The 15,857-nt window shown below is 42.5% G+C and overlaps 1 long non-coding RNA gene across 1 annotated transcript in view; it reads left to right on the top strand.

Moving 5' to 3' along the window:
- The first annotated feature begins 882 nt into the window (after nucleotides 1–882).
- The window catches only part of LOC124624005, a 256,940-nt gene continuing 241,965 nt past the window's right edge, over nucleotides 883–15,857 (top strand). Inside the window, exon 1 of the long non-coding RNA XR_006980702.1 lies at nucleotides 883–995. This is a non-coding gene — a long non-coding RNA (uncharacterized LOC124624005). The remainder of the gene's footprint in view (nucleotides 996–15,857) is intronic.

The following is a 15,857-nucleotide window of genomic DNA, read 5'->3' on the forward strand; positions in this document are numbered from 1 at the left end:
ACAGGCTACAACCCTGTCTCACTCCCTTCCCAACCACTGCTTCCCTTTCATGTCCCTCGACTCTTATAACTGCCATCTGGTTTCTGTACAAATTGTAAATAGCCTTTCGCTCCGTGTATTTTACCCCTGCCATCTTCAGAATTTGAAAGAGAGTATTCCAGTCAACATTGTCAAAAGCTTTCTCTCAGTCTACAAATGCTAGAAACGTAGGTTTGCCTTTCCTTAGTCTATCTTCTAAGATAAGTCGTAGGGTCAGTATTGCCTCACGTGTTCCAACATTTCTACGGAATCCAAACTGATCTTCCCCGAGGTCAGGTTCTACGTTTTTCCATTCGGCTGTAAAGAATTCGAGTTAGTATTTTGCAGCTGATAGTTCGGTAATTTACACATCTGTCAACACCTGCTTTCTTTGGGATTGGAATTATTATTATGTTCATCTTGAAGTCTGAGGTTTTCCATGATTTCCTTAAATCGCTTCACTCAAATGCGGGAATCGTTCCTCTGAAAGAGCACGGGCGATTTCCTTTCCCATCCTTTACTTACTTGATTGGACCGATGACCTCGCTGTTTGGTCCCATCCCCCCAAACCAGCCAACCGTCTGCATTTATGTTCAAGCTTGCATTTCTCACGGCATTTCCATATTTTTGTCCAAGCCATGCATTAGTGTTCGGGTATGCGTGCGCATCCAGATGCCGCAGGAGGCGGAAATGTTTACAATTCGATCGCAGCTTGGCGCCATCGTCATCAGAAAGGTTACAAAGTTAGGTAGTTCCTTACGGGATGATATCTGCGGTCCGCCGGAGATGATGTAGGATGCGGCGCTGCGACTGCTTGCAGCCGGCGTATAAGAAGGCGGCTGGGCGTTCGCGAGCCGCCAGTGCCGGGCTGACCTCGGAGGCGGTGCCAGCACGCCAGAAGCCGCACCTCGCTGCTGAGTTCGCCATGCGGGCGTCCCCGCTGCTGGTTGCGCTGCTGCTGCTGGCGCTACTGCTTGGTGAGTACGCGCCCCACGGACGTCCGCTGTTCTCCTACGCGACCGGTACAGCTGCCGGGCGTCCTCTGTGTTATTTGTGTATCTACTGGACGCAGAGAGATCTTTACCTTCGTACCTAAATTTATAAATCTCGTAGGGATATACACTTGGCGTCCTCTTGAACGCTAGTAAACAACTAACACCAAGATTAACACCAGATGTTTCAAGAAAAAGTTGTGTATGCACTTGTTTCATAAAGTCCTGAGGTTTGCCTAATTATGTTACATATCACCAGCTGAGAAACACGGCGTTGCCCGGGCCAGAATGCATGGCATGGGACAAGGCATGAGTACCATTCTACATACGAGTTGCATACACATGTATATTTCATTAATAATGTTCTCAATGCAGTTATCCTGTTAGTAAGGTAGTTTGGTCGTGGTGCGTGGCAGTAGGCAAGTGGGGTGGGCAAAAATCTGCGAAACATGGAGCAATGCATGTTCTTACATATAGTTAAATAATGTATGACTTACGAACTTTGAACATTTCCGTCTTAATGAATATACTTGCTTATACAATCCTCACCCTGTTACATACATATTGCCATTAACACTATGTTACGCCGACATATTTAACCGGGAGTAACACCACGGAGCCAATGCTAGTTTCGTAATATTGTAATACAATACTATTTAAATGAAACTGAAAAAGAACTGAATTTCCTTTATTTCAGTAGACATTTATTTTTCATTCCATATGTATAAGTATAATATTTTGTTTTCACAATATTTGCTTATAGACTACATGTGCAGTTTCCTTATTCGGACTGCAAGCGAATAAATGTGTAGGAGAGCCACCATGTGAGCACGCTGTATACAGTCGTCCGTGATATGAACATGATCCATTATGAATGTGAATGTCTGCTCCCTGAGCTTTGTTGATGCTCACGCTGTATGCTAATTTAACTGGAAACTGCAGCCATCTAAAGGTGAAGGGCAACCCAGATGATAATAAGGGTGTTCGTGTGATTGACGAAAACGCGGTGAGAGATTAAAAACTGATCTATTTGGTATTACATGTTGCTATCAAAATGACAAAACCGCGCAATCATCGTATTACGCGGCACGAATGAAACAGTAAACACATTTTCACATGTATTATGTACAATGAAGTCACAGAGTATACAGTTTTACCTAAGAGGATTTATTGCTCCATATTTCGCGGATTCTCGCTCGGCACACTCACCCACTGTCACGCACAACAACCAAACTCCCTTACTAACAGCAGGAGACCAAGGGCTGTCTACCGCCACAACCACGAGTGGGTGACAGTGAGTGGTCATGGAGAAAAGATTGTCTGTGCGTACACACACAAGCCTTTTGTATCTAGAAATAGATTTGCAGGATTTCTGCCTAAATGACGTGGAATGTCAGGGGATATTGAACACAAACAAAGAAGAGCAGCAGGAATGGTCGTAAATATGTTTGGCGCATATCAGGAAAGAAGAGGGGGGGGGGAGGGGTATAGCTTTGATGTCTTTATCTATATGTGAGTAACTTACAACGTTAACTGCTTGCTATAACTTCAGGTGAGCCGTAGGGAAGTGCGTTGGGATCTTTACTGTTCGTGTTGTATATTAATGACGTTCCACACAGTATTAATAGTAACCTCAAACTTTTTGCTGGTGATAAAGGTAGCTGCAACGAATCTGAGATGTGACATATCATCATATAAAGAGCATGCAACAATTTTATAGAGATGGAGCTTTTTTCATACACTACTGTTATGGTCTTTGAAGGAAAATTTAGACACCTGATGTTCAGCAGTTTCAGAATATCAAAGGAGTGAGGGAGCTTCATAAATACGGTTTGACTCCATGTGAAAGTTCCAACATAAGTTCTTTTACATGACGTCACACCGTGTGTATGAAGCTCCCTGCCTTCTTTGATATTCTGAAGATGAGTTTGCTCGAAACGCGTCGATGCAGTTGAGTTTCTGAACATCAAGTGACTGAATTTGTCTCCGGTAACCGTAACAGCAGTGTATAAAAAGAACAGCTTCATATCTGTAACAAAATACCGTCTGCAAAAATCTGCAGAAATATTCAGTCAGATCTTGATAAGACTTCAGCGTGGTGCAAATACTGACAGCTTGCTTTAAATATTGAGAAATGTAAAACTGTCCACTTCACAAAATGAAAAGAAAACATTATATACTGTAACTGCAGTATCAGTGAGTCAAAACTGGAATCAATCAACTCATGCGAATATCTGGGTGCAGTTATTTGTGGAAATCTATAATGGAGCAATCACATACGGCCCCTCCCGCTCGATGTTCGAGTGCTCCCTCGGGCATGGGTGTTGTTCTTAGCATAGGTTAGTTTAAGTAGTGTTTAAGTCTAGGGAGCGATGACCTAAGCAGTTTGGCCCCTTAGGAATTCACACACATTTGAACATTTGAACAATCACACAGGCTCAGTCGTAGGTAAAGCAGATGGCAGACCTCGGTTCATTGGTAGAACACTAGGGAGCTGCAACGAATCTACAATATACAGGAATACGAAGCTGGTTTCGACCGAACCGACGACAATAGATCACATTTTCACATGAAGACAATTGTCTGAAAAACTCTGGGAATATGATAAAGATATCTACAGTCTGTTCGTCGATTTTCATCGTGCATACAACAGCGTCCGCAGGAATAACCTACGCAATGCACTGCGTGAGTTCAGAATCCCTGAGTGTCTAGTGAGAATGGTGCAAACTTGTATGGATGGGTCAAGGGCAGCAATGCTTTTCCTAGGTTTCACACCAGAAACTTTGGAGACTGGGACGGGTCTCAGTCAAGGGGATGCTCTCTCACGTGTTCTGTTCAGTGTCATCTGAGAGAAAGCGATAAGGGAATATAGGAGTAGGAATGGGCTGGGATACAGATGGATGGTAATTTCAACTGTCTCGCATATGCAGATGATGTAGTACCGCTAACTGACTCACACTATGAGTTGTAAGAAATGTACCAGAAAATGGACAGCTACGCACAGAAGTTTAAGCTAAAGGTGAATCAAGACTAAATGCAGTTTATGGTATTAGGAACCTAATCTACAAAAACCCCATGTGCACGCCACAAGTACTGTGCTACCCATGTAGCTGCTTCCTCTGTGTAGTGCGCTAATGACAATACACACAGGCCCAAACCCGATAGAGCAGCAAGACTTTCTTGAGATAGATGGTATAACGTTCACGAGAGTTCACCAGTTCAGATATCTTAGATATTGGTTTACCAGCAACAAAAATATAGAAATTAACACCAAAGAAAGAATAAAAGTGGGAACGCAAGGCACGTATTCCCTCAGCGTGACGCTCAGGTCAAAATCAATGTCATCGAATACTAAGATGAGAATTTATAACACAGTGATATGCCCAGCTGTCGTTTTCGGTTCAGAAACCTAGAGGATGACTAAACGAGAAAACAAAAAACTATTAATATCCGAAAGAAGGTTAAAGAGGAAGATATGGGGACCAGTCTTAGATAAAGGAGAATGGAGAAGGAGGAAGAATGAAGAAATGTACCTCCTGATGCAACAACCAACAATACTGCAGAAACTGATGAGCAAAAAGTTGCAGTGGACAAGCCACGTAACTCGTATGAAAGAGTAAATACTGTTGGAGAAAGCACTTGAGGGGAAACAGAAGTCCAGTGGCCCCATGGGACGACCAAGGCGGCGCTGGATGGACGACCATGCGAAGGATCTGACGGCCGTGGGGAATGATGACACCTAGTGGAACCGAGCACAAAACAGAAAGGTATGGAGGCAGTTTCTGGAAGCAGCATGTTCTGCTGGGCCTGTGACCGCTGGATGTATGGAAACGAGCGTTTGGCGTCATTGGCCGGGAGGTCCCTGGCGGGGCAGGTCCGGCCGCCTTGGTGCAGGTCTTATTGCATTCGACGCCACATTGGGCGGCCTGCGCGCCGGATAGGGATGAAATGATGATGAAGACAGCAGAACACCCAGTCGCCGAGCGGAGAAAATCCCCGACCCAGTAGGGAATCGAACCCGGACGCAATCCGTCACGGTGTCCACTCAGCTATCGGGGCGGACACCGCTGGATATACGACATGTAATGAGCAAATTTCCCTCAGATCACGAATTTTTTCTTGATTACCCATATTACTTTCAAGCAATTAAATATTTTTTGCAAATTTGTCCTACCCTTCGTTTGGCTATGAAAATTCGCACCAAACCCATTGTGTACTTTATAAAGAGTCTTGTTCTCACTCTGCTCAAGCATTTGATCAAAAACGTCAGGTCAACTGCTCATTAGTACCGTAATGTGTCCAATATATCACAACATTTGGTAGCTTTTGTTTACTATTGTGTAGTTCACCTGCTTAGGGAAAGAAGATATGGTTCAAATGGCCCTGAGCACTATGGGACTCAACATCTGAGGTCATCAGTCCCCTAGAACTTAGAACTACTTAAACCTAACTAACCTAAGGACATCACACACATCCATGCCCGGGGCAGGATTCGAACCTGCGACCGTAGCGGTCACGTGGTTCCAGACCGAAGCGTCTAGAACCGCACGGCCACAACGGCCGGCCATTCTGCTCAAACATTTGATCAAAAATGTCAGGTCAACTGCTCATTAGTACCGTAATGTGTCCAATATATCACAACATTTGGTAGCTTTTGTTTACTATTGTGTAGTACACCAGCTTAGGCAAAGAAGACAAGAGTGGATAAATTACAATGTAGAAAGTAGTCACTGCATTTGAAGAACACGTCTCAGTACAAACATTACATGGGCTTTACTTTCTAATATGCCGTACATATTGTCAAAGAACATTTCTTTTTTCGCTCGGGAGACGCAGAATCCATTCTATTACGCGAATGACAGCATATGTAAACGGGAGTATTGGATGAGGCCTGCAAAGTTTTTTGTATTTTTGTCTTTTACATGATTTATGCTGAAAATTTAAACATGTGACTGTTCATACTCAAGTCGGAGGAAGATACTTCAAACACTACTCCTTGAAGTATTCCCAAAACGACGAGACATTTCGTCGTTGTTCCCAATTCTCAACGATGGTTTTGATAATCTGATTTAATTTTCTAGCACAGTTACGTTAACTGTAGTGCCATATTTAACGGTAGACGAGTTTCGTGTCGCCTGCTAAACAAAACGCGGAAGTGTTACCTGTGAGAACAAGGCCCCAGGCCACCACGTAGTTCGCGTGCCTCAAGTGATTTCCGCGCATTGACTTGGGGCAAGCGGCCCACGCCGACCACAAAACTTAACTGGACTGATTTGGCCGTCCGAGTGCTATAGTGGGAGTTCGTCCTGAGATTAAAGCCTTACTGTGGCATTTTTACGGCGTGTGTTTGCAGAAAGCATTCTCTTAGCAGAGTGAAATACAATTTATTTACTTTTTTCGGTCGAAAGTTATTGAATCCAGTATAACTGTCTTCGACAAAATTGTACCTGACAGGAGTTTTTTGATATTCCAGGTCGATATTTAGAAAAGGTCAGCTTTTGGAAGAAAAATAATGAAACCAACGATTGCCTCGATAACGGAGTTACAAGAAAATTATTTTCATTGAAGTGAAGATCTGCAGCTTATCTCACAGCTACATTTAATGGTCCGTAAAGCTTCGTTAGTGGATATGTGCACTTTTGTAGGCACGCTATCATATAGCTCGTGGAAACCTGTTTTCTCCAAGTAGTTGCTGTCGGCGAGAGAGACAGTCCTTAAACATCTGAAAATCGTCAGTTGCCAGTACTTGCTATTCCCTTCCTGGCTCTCAAGTCCATCCTCCCTTCCACCTAATCAAAAGGACTGTGATCACCGCCAAGTGTACTGCCAAGATACAATTTTATATCAATAGTATTTTATGTCAATAAACAGAATAATTGTCAATAGTTCACGTTTCCCGGTTAAGTATGATATTTAAAGGCAACTAACTCTTACTAAGCACGATGTATTGAGTCGTAGACGCTTTCTTATTGTATTGAGGCAAGACCGACTGCCTTATTCAGTCTTGATACTCATCTGTCTCTCTGCATCTCATTTTTACAATATGTTTCCAGATATCACTGAACTCTCTCACATGGAACAGAAAGTGTCGTGTGAGCGGAAGACCATCACTGACGGATTATCGTAATGGTATCTACCATGAGGAATCCACAACAGGCTCGACTTCGTCCTATTGTTTTCCACAATAGTAAATACGTTTACCTTTCTAGCTATTTCTCGAATTTAGGGATCAATAAATGTTGTACTTACAACGAATGTAGGTAAGCCGGTCTCACATTACATCAATCCAGTGTCATGCTTTTCAGGCACCCGACAACAGGTAACTTGGTCTATCGTCAGTGCGACGAAGTAGGAAACATCAACGAAATTCTCCCGTTGTTTCCACAAACTGTGAAATCAAATCGTATATGATGACTGCCTACGTCAGTCACATGTAGGATCCTTTCTCGGTTTAATTTGCTTACAGCGCACTTCGAAAAGGAAAAAGTTCAAATGTTTATGAATTCCTAAGGGACCAAACTGCTGAGGCCGTCGGTCCCTAGACTTACGCCCTACTTAAAGTAACTTATGCTAAAAACAACTAACACACACCCATGCCCGAGGGAGGACTCGAACCTCCAGCATGAGGGACCGCGCAATCCGTGGGATGACGCCTCAAACCGCGCGGCCTTCGACAAAGTGATGGTGATTATTTCATCGCAGTTAAATGTAACGTGACGAAATCGAAAGTTACCAAATTATTTCCCGTTTGCAAAATGTTGGAAATCGGTAAATATTTGGTCGGACTTTTTCACGTGGGATCTGATATATAGCTCTTAACACAATACGAACCGCTGTACTTCCCAGTAACATACGAATGTGAAATTCGCAGTTCAGTGGAAATGTGAAGGTGAATATGGATCTTCCAACATATCTCAGCTTTGTTATTTTCAGTATCCATGTAAAGTTTTACCTCGTTTAAAGAAGGTGTTCACTCGCTGTTTTAAGTGTAATTATTTTAAGGAAATTTCATCAGATGCTTCACAGGAGATGAGAACTCAACGGTCAGCGATGTACATATTGTGCTGTGTTAGTCTGCCGGTGCTACAATACACCAGGAATCGGCGCTCTGCGAGTGGACGTGATAGACCTTCGACAGTACTGACAACTGGACCTGGTTCACCTCCTCGGTAAATTCTTATAACATTAGGCCATTCTAGCTGGCTGATAAAATCTCTCTATCGACGTTTATTAAGACAAAATGACCTCGTACAAGATTTTGTGGCGGGTACCCAGCGAGGCACTTTCTAAATTAAGTAAATTAAAATTTTTGGTATCGTAACCCTCTTCTTCTCACGAGAACCTAATCACAGTCAAATATATGGACGTTTGGTTATATTTAAATAAACAGAGGATGTTAGTAAGATCTTGTCTGTATTTTTGTTAAAACTCTAAGACTACTGTGGAAATAGGGAAGTGGAAAAAATTCACTGAAATCCTTTAGCAGCATTCTATACCTGTAAAGATTCTCTTACTCTTTCGGCTGCTTCATTGCTCTCTTTAATCCCTTCCTAGCTCGTGTGATTCCTTACAGCTTTACGTAGGGTCTATGTTTAACAACAACCTCGATAAGCTTATTTGTCTCCACCTATAATTTCGCACTGCAGCCATTTCAATGGCTTAGGGTCTGATTTCTCAATGCCTTTTATTGTAGCATTGCAACCTGCGGTTTCTTCGCGTGTTTTCGATCTACTTTTCTACTCGCTATTCTTTGCAGTACCTCTCTCCTTCATTCTTCTCCTATCATCCTGTACATCACATTTCTAACATGTCTAACATGTGGCTACCCCACGTTTCTGTCCTAACAACTGCGAAGGAAGGTGGAAAAATTAGGGTTTTACGTGTTGTCGACAGCGTGGTAATTAGAGACGAAGATCAGCCTCGTATCGGAGAAATGGAGGAAGGACACTGGCCTTGTACTTTTCAAAAGAACCCTCCCGGCATATGCATGGAGCGTCTTAGGGAAACCACCGTAAACAAAAATGCCTTTATGGATGGGGACTTGGCTTCTTCTACAGTAAAGTCTCCTAACTTTTGTTTCTAGCAAGCCACTATTATCCATTTTAATAATATCGTTAAATTTAATTACTTATGGATTCCTCCGTTACTTCTTGGTAGAACAATTCCGTATTTATGATTGAATTAGAAGTACACTGTGTTTGTTCAGCAGAACAAAAACAGTTGCATTTACTTCTCGTGTGGTAATATCTTAAAAATACGACCATCAGCTCTGTGGCACCCAGTGGATACAATGCTAGACGACATCTACCAATAGATTGTGTGTTGTGGACCAAGTAAGAGACACATAACAAATACCGCTAGAGACTTCCACCACACTCAGACCCAAGAGGCAGCCTCCAGATGGCGCTTATAGACTTGGACCTCTTTCTGCTTCCGGCCACTTTCTCCAGAGCGTCGCGTATGTCCACCGATAGTGTGGTCAGCTGCTATAGAAAGCGCTATCAACGGCGAATTACTACCGCCTTGTACTGGTGGACAGGGAAATTCTTCCGCCGACAGGCACCAAAACATGACGTGCACAGCTATATGGTTCAAATGGCTCTGAGCACTGTGGGACTTAACATCTTAGGTCATCAGTCCCCTAGAACTTAGAACTACTTAAACCTAACTAACCTAAGGACATCACACACATCCATGCTCGAGGCGGGATTCGAACCTGCGACCGTAGCAGTCCGGCGGTTCCGGACTGAAGGGCCTAGAACCGCACGGCCACCGCGGCCGGCGCACAGCTGTAAACCAGCAGTTAGTTGATTTCAGTGCCTGCAGATCGCTTAGTGTAGTCCACTGAAGACTACTGTCCGACTCAGCTGTCGCTGCTTATCGAGTAAGTGTACTATCAAAAGTGTTTGTCTAACTACATTCAGTCATAGTGATGATACAATAAACTGCCTAGAAGCAGAAAAGTTATTTAGATTTCATTGCATCAGGTTAAGTACTACTCTGTAACATACTCTTAATAAATACTGTTGGATATATCTTATTGCGTTACCACATTTCTGTTATAGTGCACCTTATCAAAAATGTGTGTGATTATCAAGTGTGCGATAGACAAACTTTATGGAACTATAGAAGGGAAACTCTTTTCCGCCCTGTGGCTGTTTGGGTAGAATTAATAGCAGCATTCAGTTACTATATTCACAACACTATGGATATCTGAAGATGATCATACACTTTATAACTGTATTAATTAAACGCATTGTGATTATGAATACATTTGCTAAACACCAACAGATTCGCTGTGGATTCGGTTACCCACAACCAAACTTCGGTGCTAAATATTGTGGCTAATCCATTCTACAGTTGTTTACTTACGACCTAAAGAGCTATAACTTATGCTGTCCTTAGACGGTATCTATTTATCTGTTCCCTTCGTATTTTTGCTCCTGTAACTACGTTTTCTTCCACTTACCTCAGTTAGTTTTGTCCAACAGCAGTAGCGTAAACTGCGTCATTACCTCACCTGCTTCTTAACACAAATTTATCTGCCTTCGTTTTCCACTGTGCAGCTATTATTGTTTGTAGTGCATGATAACTGCCTGAATTGTCCGCCTCCGGTAGCTGAGTGGTCAGCGAGACATAATGTCAATCCTAAGGGCCCGGGTTCGATTCCCGGCTGAGTCGGAGATTTTCTCCGCTCAATGACCGGGTGTTGTGTTGTCCTCATCATCATCATTTCATCCCCATCGACGCGCAAGTCGCCGAAGTGGCGTCAAATCGAAAGACTTGCACCCGGCGAACGGTCTACCCGACGGGAGGCCCTCGTCACACGGCATTTACATTTACTGCATGCATTCAGCAGCAGACACGACTCGGGATTCATCTGCTGCTGATAGACCATCGAAATGGAAACATTCGTGGTAATCTAGCCTTGCAACAACAAATACTGCCATAAATAGTCAGTTTGCATAATCTATCAGCTTTTGTAACGAGAAATCTCCAACACTGATAAGTATAACCAACCTGGTATCAACCAATCAATTTGTGAGTGTTGTCAATATGTATATATGAGCCTAACATGTAGGAATTTAACTAGCAAATATACAAAACATTTTAGAGCATCAAAAAGTAATAACTTCCACACAACATTTGCTGATCACCTAACGGCACAGACTCATCATCCAGTGAACACAGAAACTGGTTTTAAAATTCTTAAAACCAGTAACAGCACGCACCAAAGAATTAAAACAGCAAAGAATTATCATGTACAAATACCAATAATACAAACAAATAATGTGCTAAACCAATATAGGTCACTGTGCAATAAAACAAGATTTGCGCCAACAGTAGGACTGTATACACCCACCGCTCCAAATAACACTGACTACCCTCTACACTGAAGATACACGCACACACCGAACTAAACATACCGACTGTCAGCAATACTTTGAAATCGCGCGCCACTATCCAAACAAACACGCAACAAAACAAATAAACTGATATAGCAATAACGGGTGAGGTCACTGGCTATAACAGTACCTGAAATGTATTTCTGAGCACATATAACAAATGCATGTGTGACAACTAAAAACATCAATAACAAAAGAAATAATTCTTTTAACGCGTCGAAAACTGGAACGAAATAATATGGCATTAGAAAACCGTAAGTAGCTCGCTGACTAACGCGAAATAATACAGCGAATTTCCGATGGTAACTTCCTATGGGACCAAACTGCTGATGTCATCGGCCCCTAGGCTTACACACTACTTAATCTATCTTAAACTAACTTACGCTAAGAACAACACACACACCCATGCCCGAGGGAGGACTCTAACCTCCGACGGAGGGGAGCCGCAGCGAATTTCTGTCCGAAATGACTGAAAATGGAAAAATAGAAAATGTTTCGTTGTTTGCACGTAGGAAATTGCAGAATGCATATCATAAATGACCTTGTCATGTCCAGTATGTGAACAAATAGTTAATTTTCAGCATAAGATAAGCATTCAACATGTAATGTTTCGACTCTATATCTTGTGTCTTTATATGCAAACAACCATAAATTTTGACTAACAGTTTGTACGTGTGAAGTGCTTGAAATCAATATGTTGATATGTAATAATAATTTTTAGGAAGAAAATAAATAAAGCCCACTGAAGATAGCACAGAAAGTGCTGAAACATGTCTGGGTATAACAAAACTAATCAAATGATATCTAAATCTGATCTAAATGTCTCTCTAATCCATCCAGGGCTTAATTATTCTGTAGAAAGTTCGCAGTTACTTTTATTGGTAGTTCGTACGGCACACATTCACGACAGACACTGTTGTGCTTATCCTTCTGTAACAGATTCTTGACCGTAGTGACCTCCTTATTGTGATCGGTGTGGTTTATATTGAAATCAGTGTGCGCTTCTTATGCAGTTCAACAGTATAAACTTCCCGACATATTAAAAATATGTGTCAGTCCGCAATTCGAACCTATGAGCTTGCCTTTCGCGGACAACGTTTTTAGTGACTTACCTGACCAAAGACGACTCTCATTCCGTTCACACAGTTGCCAGGACCCCTCTCCTTCTTTCCAAACTTCACAGGAGCTTTTCTTCATAACATGCGGTATTAACGTTGCTCAAAGAAATTGCGTCGAAGAGACATTGGCAGAACTGGTGCCTTGAGGGTGAGTTCTGAGCCGCCTTGGATAGGTCAGCGGGAAATGGAATGTTCCGGGATCTAGTCATGGTCCGTCACCTTTTTTTTATGAGAGAGATTTAACTGTTTCGTTAATCACGAGCTTTTATTTGGACAACTTAAAACGTAAAAAATAAAAGAATCATTTCTAGCGTTTGAGACCCTCACGTATAGATGGGCGCTGCAAAGCTCCGCCTCCGAGATACGGGGAGGCTAGGTGTCAAGGATCGAATCCGCCTCACGGATTAACGACGAGGGCCAACCAGTCTGGATGTGGTTTTTAGGCGGTGTCTCACTTCGAAATAGGTAAGTACCGGGCTGATACTCGCGTCTCGCCTCAGATACACGCCGCGCGAACATTTAGAAAACTTTCTCACGTTTGACAATAGATTTACTCTAGATGCAGACGGATGAGGTACACAGATTCCATTACAGACGGAGCGGTGGCGTCAGCCATAGCTCCTATGACTAACAATGCTGCAACACATATAACATTGTCGACCCCGTAGTAGAACTGGGAAGAGGCAAAAGAACATTAAGAAGAAGATTCGTCGCACTGAGAAGCTATTGTCATGCATTATGCTTTACACAGCTGTTGCGCGTGCAGCCTATTCGATCCAATCAAGCGGCGCTCGACAGCAAATTTACTACCCTTTCTTAAGGTTGAATAACAAGTACACTGTTTTTGTTCCACTGATTTTTATTTCGAACTAGTTTTCGGCTTGTTAGGTCATCTTCGGAAAACAAGTGACTAGCGTCTGGAGGAGACACTGGTTCTTAGGTAACTGGTTACCTAAGAACCAGTGTCACTGCCAGACACTAGTCAGTTGTTTCCTGAAGACGTCCTAATAAGCCGAAAACTAGTCCGAAATAAACAAAAATCAGCGGAACATAAACAGTGCACTTCTTATTCAACCTTAAATATGAAATTGTTCTACCAAGAAGTAATGGAAGAATCCATAAATAACATTACCTCCCGTTACACGAGTCACGTAGAATCACATAGCTGTTCACAGTGTGTGTCAAACGATAAAAAATGGTAACAGTCACCTTATATTTCTGACACAGTGAAGTAGGAGTGCTTTAAAAGAAATTCGGCGATTTTTCTTGACACTGCGTACAAGAATTGCAATTGGTCGGTCGGTAACACATCATATAACTACTTTCTTTTAGCGATGAAACAGATTCAGGTACGTTTTCGGAATGTATCGATCATTCCCTTCCTCACAAAATATTTGTGAATTTTTCCGGGCGTCATATGCGTTCCAGCGTCTTTAGAATATGGATTGTACTCACTCAAGCTGCTCAGTCACAAAACATCGACAACACTGCGTTGTTAGGAATTTCCTGTGAAATAACTACTCGTTGAATCAAGAAACAGCGAGATTAACAATTCTGTTCGACACTGTAGCGTGTCCCATGGTTTCGAGAAAGTATATGACAGTACAGAAGCCACACAAAAAGTGCAGACACCCCTATGTAATGTGGAACTGACCATTCGATGTAACGAGAGACTGACACGCCAGCGTAAAGTGAGGCGGAAAGTACTGTGCTGTCAGTAGAGAAGCAGTGACGTCAGAAAGGGGCCGGCCAGCAGAGCTTAGTGACTTCGAACGTGGACTAGTCACTGGATGTCACCACGGTAATAAATCCATCAGGGACGTTTCAACCCTTCTAAACCTGCCCAACTCAATTGTCGGTGATGTGATTGCGAAGTGAAAACGAGAAGGAACAACCAAAGCTAAACCAAGACCAGACACACCTCATGTAATGATGTACAGGGATCGTCGAGCATTGTGGAGAGAGGCAATAAAAAATCGTGTTAAATCAGCGGAACTAAACACTCGTGAGTTCCAAGGTGCACCAGCACTCCAACTACTGTGCGTATAGAGACTTAAAATGAATGCGGTACGACGGTCGAGCAGCTTCTCAAAAACTACACATTTGTGCAGTCAGCGCTAAGCGACGCTTGAGGTGGTGTAAACAGTGGATGATGGGAAACTAGCGGTTTGTAGTGATCAATCACGCTGTTTCTTATGGTAGTCCAATGGAAGGGTTTGGATTTGACGAATGCATGGAGAGCGTTATCTGCTATCATGTGCATGAATAGTAACAATAGTGAAGTAGGAAGGAGGTGGTTTTACGGTAGGTGGGTGTTTTTCGTCCTTAGTATTTGGTCCCCTATTCTGCTTGACAAAAGACGCTAAATACTGAAAGAATTAGACACATTTAACGGTGCTTGTACTACGTACTGTAGAGGAACAGTTCGGAGGCGAGGACTGTTCGCATCAGCATGGCAGTGCATCCAGGAAGCAATATCTGTGAAACAATGGTCTGTGACCAATAACATTCCTGAAATGGACTGGCCTGCTCTAAATCCCGAACTGAACCCAATGGGAAACGTTTGGAATGAGTTAGAACATCGATGACGCTCCAGACTCAACAGTTCAATATATCTTCTTTGGTATCGGCTCTTTTGGTTTATGGGCTGCTATGTTCCACAGATATTCATTGCAGCAGCGTTCAGGCTGTCATAAAGGCGACACGCACCATATTAATGTCCACTAATAGGCGTTCTGATACTTTTGATCAGATAGTATATATGTCATTCCGGTCTCCTTTCCGAACTCCAGGTCTACGCAGTTCCAGTAAACTATGTCCGTCTTATTGCTGCATTTCTGTACAAGTGCTCACGTTTGCTCACAGCCCTAATCGAGCGCTAACGAATAATTCGAAAACACGCCATTTTATTTTACTTTCTGCATGATAAATACGAGTGACGACAGATGAGAACACCAAAAAACGTAAGGGTTTCTTTAAAATGGAAATTTTCGAATCTGTTTCGCTAAAAGCGTTGCAATTGTGCTATAATATGCGTAATTGTAGGTAACAAGTCCTTATAAATGACGACAATTCTATATTTATTTATATAATAGTAATAAAAATGGCGTAACAGCATGGCACCACTCTTTGTGATAATACACGGGAACCATCGGATGTTTAACGCTACTTATTACTTCTACGCTTAAAATTAGCGAAGGAAGTTTTTCTAATGAGATCGGATTTCGAGTTTTCAGAAACGCCTGAATTTGTTGCAGATCATATGAATTGACTTTTAGTGCGGTTGGAGGAGCAATTATTCATTCATCCACTCCGCAGTAAAA

Source organism: Schistocerca americana, chromosome 1 (genome assembly GCF_021461395.2).
Source record: "Schistocerca americana isolate TAMUIC-IGC-003095 chromosome 1, iqSchAmer2.1, whole genome shotgun sequence".
In the NCBI taxonomy this organism is placed as follows: domain Eukaryota; kingdom Metazoa; phylum Arthropoda; class Insecta; order Orthoptera; family Acrididae; genus Schistocerca; species Schistocerca americana.